Source organism: Rhincodon typus, chromosome 4 (assembly GCF_021869965.1).
Source record: "Rhincodon typus isolate 14 chromosome 4, sRhiTyp1.1, whole genome shotgun sequence".
Lineage (NCBI taxonomy): Eukaryota > Metazoa > Chordata > Chondrichthyes > Orectolobiformes > Rhincodontidae > Rhincodon > Rhincodon typus.
The window spans coordinates 94,665,160-94,673,588 of record NC_063335.1 but is presented as its reverse complement, the minus strand read 5'-3'; positions in this window follow the sequence as shown (position 1 = coordinate 94,673,588).

Sequence of the window (8,429 nt, the reverse complement as noted above, 5' to 3'; positions counted from 1 at the left end):
TCAATGTAAAGGCAGAGGGTCATGGTGGATACGATCTAGCTGGGCCTCTGTTCAAGGAAGAAGTACAGAGCTCTCAGACAGTCCTGGTAAGGGTTAGGGTTGGCAGTGTGGATGGATTGATATAAATAGTGAAAGCAGAGATGATTAGGTTCAGTAAACTGAATAGGGTATCAGAAGAGTTATGAATGTAGGCGGGAAGAAAGTGGACAAGACAAGTGGGTCAACCAGGGCCAACCTGTTTGTGGATTTTGAGAAGGAGGTAACAATAGGCTGTTTGGGGTTGAGGACAACGAGTTTGTAGCCTATCCATAGTAGATCAGTAACCGTCCTGGATATAGTGGGTTGATATTTGGTAACACAATCATGATTGGAGGAAATCTCGGAAGGATAATATTCAAGCTCTGCTGGGTAGAAGTCAATACAACGGACAATGCCATCTTTGTTAATGGATTTGATGATGATGACGTTAGGGTTAGACATGAGAAAACAAAGTGCTACAGGTTCAGGAACAGATGTGCTTCGGTGAGTGAGGAGATCAAGAAAACAGAGAACTACAGCCACGATGGGAGTTCTGAATGATAAGATCAGGGGAGGGTGAAGGTTCCTGGTCAAAGCAGAAATGCAGAGTGCAGGCAACAGAGGAAGATCTCAGTGCCAATCATAGCCAGAAATTCTTGAAATAATGAAGAAAAGGAATTATAAAACAGTTGAGAAAATACTAAGGGCAGAAAGAACAGAGACTTGGAGGTATGTGCAGACATATTTGAAGGTGGTAGGTCAAGTTGAAAAGGCTGTTCAAACAGGTTGTCGAAGAAATAGAGCAAGTGTAGAAGAAATGTACCAGAATGGTGCCTGTTCAAGGGGCATCAGTTATTTAAAAGACTAGGAGAGGCTGAGATTATATTCCTGAGAAATAAATATGGGTTAAAAAGGAGATTGGAAGGAAGTGCTCAAAATCATGAACAGCTTTGATAAGGTAAGTGGGAGAAACAGTTTCTTGTAGTAGATCAATACCAGAGGATGCAGATTTAAGCTGACTGGCAGAAGAACCAATGATGCCTTTAGGTACTTTATTTTATAACATTGTGATCCAGAATATGCTGCCTGTTAGGGTAGTGGAAGCAGAATCCAGATAAACATTTACAAGAAAATTAGACAGATATACAACAAGAAAAAGAGGCAGGGTTGTAAGAAAGTGGAGTGGGACTAAATAGATGACAGTACCAACAGCCAGCAGAAAAGTAATGAGCCAAATAGCCTCATTCTACGCTGTGGTCATGATCCCAACAACTGCTTGTTTCACTCTGTTACCACTAGAGGTTAGCAATGAGTTATGCCATTTGGACTTTACAATCATTGCCAATGACAACAAATAAATCTACCTACGAAGTTCCATAGGGCAAGAATTTTATTTGTCTTGAGGGAGAATTGCCCCTCGATGATGCTTGCAGCAGGAACGCGTAGCACTGTCTCGTGTAGGTGAAATAGACAGACACTTGATGATGTGGTTTAAAGTCGGTGCAGCAGAGATAAAAAAAACTATTTAAAAGCAAGCTGTTAGAGTAAAATGGCACTGGAAAAAAAGAATTAGTAAATGTGACAATTTTACAAAAGTAAACCTTGAAACATTTTCACAAAGCAAAATCATTTTGATGAAATACATCATTTTAAAAGGGAACAATATGGCTGCTAGACTGGTTCGGCAGCAAGTGGTGAGGGAACCAACGAAAAAGTTATTTGGCAGTTCTCACCGAAGTACCTGTCACCCATACAGTACCTGTATGAGGGACCACCACAGAGTTTCTCTCAAGGCAAAGTCATGTCTTCACATTGAGATTATATTGTGTGGCAATGTCTTAAATGGAGCAGACCTTGAACTAAGCTAGCAACTCAATATGGGCATCCATAAGGAACTTTAAGCCATCAGCAGCAGAACCATATTCAGCCACAGACTGTAACCTCATAGCCTGGCACATTCCCCCACCATTCTACCATTTCCAACAAGCCAGAGATGAACCCTGCAAGACCTCTTCAGGGCTGTCATTTCAGCCCATTGTCAGCTACTTCATCATTGACTTTCCCTCCATCATAAAGTCAGAATTGGAGATGCTCACTGGTGACCGCACAATGATCAGCACCATTCACGACTCAGATACTGAAGCAGTCTGCGCCCACATGCGTTAAGACCCGGACAACATCAAGGCTCGGGTTAATAGGTGGCAAGTAGTATTTGAGGCTCATAGAGGCAAGGCAATGACCATAGTGAACAAGAAAGAATCTATCATCCCTTGGAATTCAATGGCATTACCATCAATAAATCATTAATATTCTGGGGGTTATCATCAACTAAACTGAATAAGACCAGCAATAAATACTACAAGAACAGATGAGAGACTAAGAATTCTGTGGCAACTTAAGTCATGTCCTGTTTCACTAATGCCTACCTACCACCTACAATGTCCAAGGTGAGGAGTGTGATAGAATACTTTCCACTTCCCAGGAGGATGCAATGCCTAAAACACTCAAAGTGCAATACTATTCATAACAACAGAGAATCCTGTACAATAGCTGATGAGATCAGAAGCATCTTAGATGATACTTGACAGTGATCAGTTGCTGGACTAGAATTGTTCTGCTGGCTTTGCTTTTGTCAAGGAGATTGTTATGGGGAGCTGTGAGGCCTTTTGTTTTAACTCCTTATAAATTTCTGTAGTTATTCACCATTTTTCCACTCATGCTCTTTGGGCTGACCTCAACTTATCAAATGGACCTCACAAGTATGTGGATCCCTTGTTATCAGTGGATAACAAGGAAATCTTCCCATTCTTACATCAATTATTTTGTGATTAGTCTTAAATTTAATTGGTTCAGTTTGGAACACTTTCATGATATACATTTTTTATGTTGTTTACCATCTATAATGCTTTTGTGAAGTACACACACAAAACAGCTGTTTGCCTTCAAGAGTTAACATTCCCAGTTTCGCCATTGTTTTCACCTAATTCACTCCTTAGCATCCTCTGATGTGACCCTTGCCTTCAAAGTTCGAATATCCCCCGTACAAAAACACGAAATTGTTCTCTAGGTTCATGCTGCCCACAACAGCATATCCGAATCAGATTGTCTTCTGACTTCGGTATCATATGGCAATAAATATAATCCAGCTTTTGAACCTTTTCAACTAACTTAGTATTTCAATCTCATTTATGTAGTAGTTATTAGCTCCATTATAGATTACAGAGCATATGCCACTTGAGTCCTCCTTTGTGAATACCACAGGATGTGATAATTTAACTTATTAGTATCTTCTATTCCTTGATTTTGATAGCACTAGTCACCTTACAAGAGTTCACATCTCGTTACTGACTATCAGAGTGCAAGTTTTCTAACTGCCGTATTATTTTATCTACCACTCCTTAACTTTTCTGTTACTCTTTTCAGTGTCATCTTGGAATCTCTCTCTCGTATATTTATCTAGACAACCCTTAAAGAAATCACTACGCTTTGCCTCATGAATTCCTTGCAGTAACAAATTCCACATTCATACAATTCTTGAAATCATAAGCCTTCTGCTGATTTTTCCATCTGATTTATTGTTACTATCTTATATTTATGACCGTTGGTTTTTTTTTGAAAGGGCTAAGGATAGAACTGGAGGCCACAGCTTAAAAATAATGGCTCTCCCATTTAAATGCAGACAAAGAGAAATTTTCTTCTCTCAAAGGTACATTAGTGTTTGGAATCCTCTTCTTCAAAGAGTAGGAGCTGGGTCATTGAATATACTTAAGCCTGAGCTGGATGATTTTTTAACTGAAAGGAAATCAAGGGTTTTTGGAAGCAGGCAAAAGGACTTGTGGTCACAACATGGTTAACCATAATGTTATTAAACAATGGAGCAGGCTCAACGGGCAGATAGCCTTCTCCTGCTCTGACCTCTTACAACCTTATGAAAATATTTTATTCCAAACTATTCAGAGATTTCTTCCAAAAATCCTCAACTGGTCCCCTTCATCAAATCTCTCAAAGTAAACAAATACATGGAGGTGGTAATAGGTGATGGCAATTCACCTTACCTCAACTATGTTGCCCAATATCTCCCCAACATGTCATTAGAGCCAGCTCTCTATGTGCACCTGCCAGAAAGCTGGAGTTGCCTGGCTGTTCCTTTTCAACAAGTGCCACTAAAAATATACTCAAGACAAAAAAGGGGACAGGCCTGTTGGGTGAAACGTCCATTCCATTGTTGATATTTTACTCGTAATCGAGAGGGTAGGAATTAAATCCAATCAAGTAAACCTGGAAACTGAATTAAAAGTCATTAACTGCCAAGAAGTCTACCTTAACATACAAACATACAAATTAGCAGAAATAAGCCAATCCGGTCTTCTGAGTGTGCTGCCATATCCGAAAAGATCTTGGATAATTTGTTTGTCATCCAAATTCCACATTTTCATGTATCCCTGATAGCTTCTTGGTTGGTCAAGCAATCAAAGGTTATCTACCTTCGCCTTAAACACATTCAACAATCATGTCTCCACTGCCTTCTAAGGCAAAGTTCCAATGTCACACAATCTTCAAAAAAAATCACATTAGCCCTAACCTTAAGACAATGTTCCCAGTTCTGGACACGCCCACGAGAATGAGTGGCTTTTTTTAAAGCAACCTTGTCAAGGCCATACAGGCTCATAAATTCTTCACTTAAATGACCCCTCACTCTTCTAAACGGCAAGGAAAACAAGCCCAGTCTGTCCAGTCTTTTCTTACAAAGACAGCACGCTCATTCCAGGTAACCATCTAGTAAATATCTTCCAAACTGCCTCCAAAATATTTATATTCCTCCTTAAATTAGTAGAACAAAACTGCACACGGTATTTGAGCTGTGGTTTCACCAATGCACTGTATAACAAAAACATAAAGGTAGGATGGAATAGTCCCCACTTGCATTAATGGGGGCAGCTCCAACTACACTTAAAAAGCTTGACACCATCGAAATCTCACATCATCCTGGCTTGGAACTATGTTGCCATTTTTTCAATTTTGCAAAATCCTGGAACTCCCTCCTCCAGGGCATAGTGGGTGTAACTATAAAAACTGGATTGAAGTGGTTCAGTCAAGTAGCTCACCACCATCTTCTCAAGGGAAATGGAGAAACAGGCAATAAATGCTGGTACAACCAGCAAAGCCCATATTCCAGAACGAATAGAAAAAAATTTAAATCTCCGTTCTCATCCTCTAAAGGACTTTACTTATGCTTTTTCTTAAGATACCTATAGAGACACTGCTGTCTGTTTCTAACCAACTTTCTCTCGTGGTCTAATTTACTTGTCTTCACCAAATTAACCTCTGCCATTCTTTGTATTCTGACCAACCAGCTGATCAGCTACTCAACTTTGCACAATTAAATGGTTTTTCCTCAAGATTGATATTCTTCTTAATGTCTTTCGTTACCAACAATTGTCAACACACCCCCTTGGAATTTTTAATAAATCCCACCTTGGAATTTTTCTTTATATTAAGAGTGTACTTATTATGAATATCCTGAAATATCCCTTAAAATAGCTGCCACTGTTTCTCGGCTGATCTATTGCCTAGGATAATTTCCCAGTTCACTTATCTGGCTCAGATTTCATTTCCACGAAATGCCTTTTTCAGAAGTTTAAAATGCCAGTGTTAGACCCACTGTTCTTCCTTTAAAAATTAAATTATATCATGAATGGCTGCTACCTAGTGATGCCTTTACTCTGAAGTAGTTTATTAATCACATCACATTACACAATACCAAAGTTGGTATAGCCTATTGTCTGGTCGACTCCAGAATATGCCACTCTAAGAATTCTACAAGCTCCTCATTCAATTTTTTCCAGATTACCCGTATATTAAAAATCACAATTAATTCTGTTCCTCTATCGCAAGTTTCTTATATACTCCTTCCTACACTGTGGTTAATGTTCCTCATTTCCACCCTGAACTCCTGAATCAAAGTCATCTCTGGTCCATTTTTACCTAGCTTCCTATTCTCCTTGAATGTCATACATCACTCACTATTCAAAACACAATCTTTGTCATCCTGCAACCACATCCATAATGGCTATCAGATCACAGTCATTCATTTCAATGTGTGCTGTGAATTCAGTTACTTTGTTCTGAATTACATACATTCAGATACAAAGCTTTTAGATTTTTTCGTCCCACATGACAGACTGATAAAGGACGTAAAAGCACACAGGATCCAGGGTAACTTACCAGGTCGGATCCAAAACTGGCTTAGTGGCAGGAGACAGGGTGAGGGAAGAAGGCTGTTTGTCTAACTGGAGGTCACCGTCCAGTGGAGTAACACAGGAATCAGTATTGAGTACCTTATTATTGTGATATAGATAAGCAATACAGAAGAAAACACTGGGGGAGGGGTATTTTTATTTTAGGAATGACACAAAGATTGGCCAGCTGGTTGACAAGTGAGGAAGGTGTTACAGGAAGCCACATACGCATCAGTCAATGAGCAAATCATTGGTAGATAGCATTTAACCCTGATAAGTGTTAACTGATGCACTTTGGGAAAAACAACTAGACAACGGTCAGTAAACTCAGGATTTTGTAGCAGAGCATTTAAAAAGCAGTGGCAGGTTCAGAGTCAGCATGAATTTATGAAGGGGAAATCATGCTTGACAAATCTGTTGGAATTCTATGAAAATGTAACTAGTAGAGTTGACAAGGGGGAGCCAGTAGATGTAGTATATTTGGACTTTCAGAAAGCGTTTGACAAAGTCTCACATAAGAGATTAATGTGCAAGATTAAAGCACATGGGTTAGGGGAAGTATAATGAGATGGATAGGAATCTGGTTGGCAGAGAGGAAACAAGAGTAGGATCTGGTAGTAGGGTCGAGGCCCGAAACGTCAGCCTTCTTGCTCCTATGATGCTGCTTGGCCTGCTGTGTTCATCCAGCTCTGCACCTTGTTGTCTCGGATTCTCCAGCATCTGCAGTTCCTACTATCTCTATAGAAATTAATGTGTCCTTTTCAAATTAGCAGGCAGTAACTAGTGGGGTGCCACAGGAACTGGTGCTGGGACCCCAGCTATTCACAATATATATTAATGATTTGGATGAGGGAACAAAATGTAACATTTCCAAGTTTGCAGAAGATAACGAGTTGGGTGGGAGGGTGAACTGTGACAAAGATGCAGAGATCCTTCAGCATGATCTGGACAGGTTGGCTGAGTGGGCAAATCAATGGCAGATGTAGTATAATTTGGATAAATGTGAGGTTATTCACTTTGGAAGCAAACACAAAAAGGCAGATTACTAGGTGAACAGCTGTAAATTGGGAAAGGGGAGTGTGCAGAAGGACCTGGGTGTCCTTGTGCACCTGTCACTGAAGATAAGCATGCAGGTGCAGCAGGCGGTAAAGAAGGCAGATGGTATGTTGGCTTTCATTGCGAGTCATTTCGACCACAGGAGCAGGGATGTGTTGTTGCAGTTATACAGAGCCTTGGTGAGGCCACACCTAGAATAGGGTGTGTAATTTTGGTCTCCTTTCCTGAGGAAGGATACTCTTGCTCTCAAGGGAGTACAGCAAAGATTTACCAGGCTGATTCCAGGGATGGTGGGACTGACGTATGAGGAGAGATTGACTAGGTTGGGTTTGTTTTCGAAGTTTTTTTTTTCTATTCATTTGTAGGATGTGGATGTCGCTGGCTGGCCAGCATTTCTTGCCCATCCCTAGTTGCCCTTGAGAAGGTGGTGCTGAGCTCCCTTCTTGAACCACTGCAGTCTTCCTGCTGTGGGTTGACGCACAATGCTATTAAGGAGGGAATTCCAGGATTTTGACCCAGCGACAGTGAAAGAACAGCGATATATTTCCAAGTCAGGATGGTGAGCGGCTTGGAGGGCAACTTGGAGGTGGTGGTGTTCCCATATGTCTGACGCCCGTGTCGTGGGTTTGGAAGGTGCTGTCTGAGGATCTTTGGTAAATTTCTGCAGTGCCTCTTGTAGATAGCAGCAGTGCGTACTACTGAGCATCTGTGGAGGAGGGAGTGAATGTTTGTGGGTGCAGTGCCAATCAAGCGGGCTGCTTTGTCCTGGATGGTGTCAAGCTTCTTGAGTGTTGTTGGGGTTGCACTCATCCGGGCAAGTGGGGAGTATTCCATCACAGTCCTGGCTTGTGCATTGTAGATGGCAGTCAGGCTTCGCGGAGTCAGGAGGTGAGTTATTCGCTGCAGTATTCCTAGCTTCTGGCCTGCTCTTGTAGCCACTACGTTAATGTGGTAAGTCCAGTTGAGTTTCTGGTCAATGGTAACGCCCAAGGTTTTGATAGCGGGGGAATTCAGTGATGGTAACACCATTGAATGTCAAGGGACGGCGGTTAGATTCTCTCTTATTGGTGATGGTCATAGCCTGGCATTTGTGTGGCACGAATGTCATTTGCCACT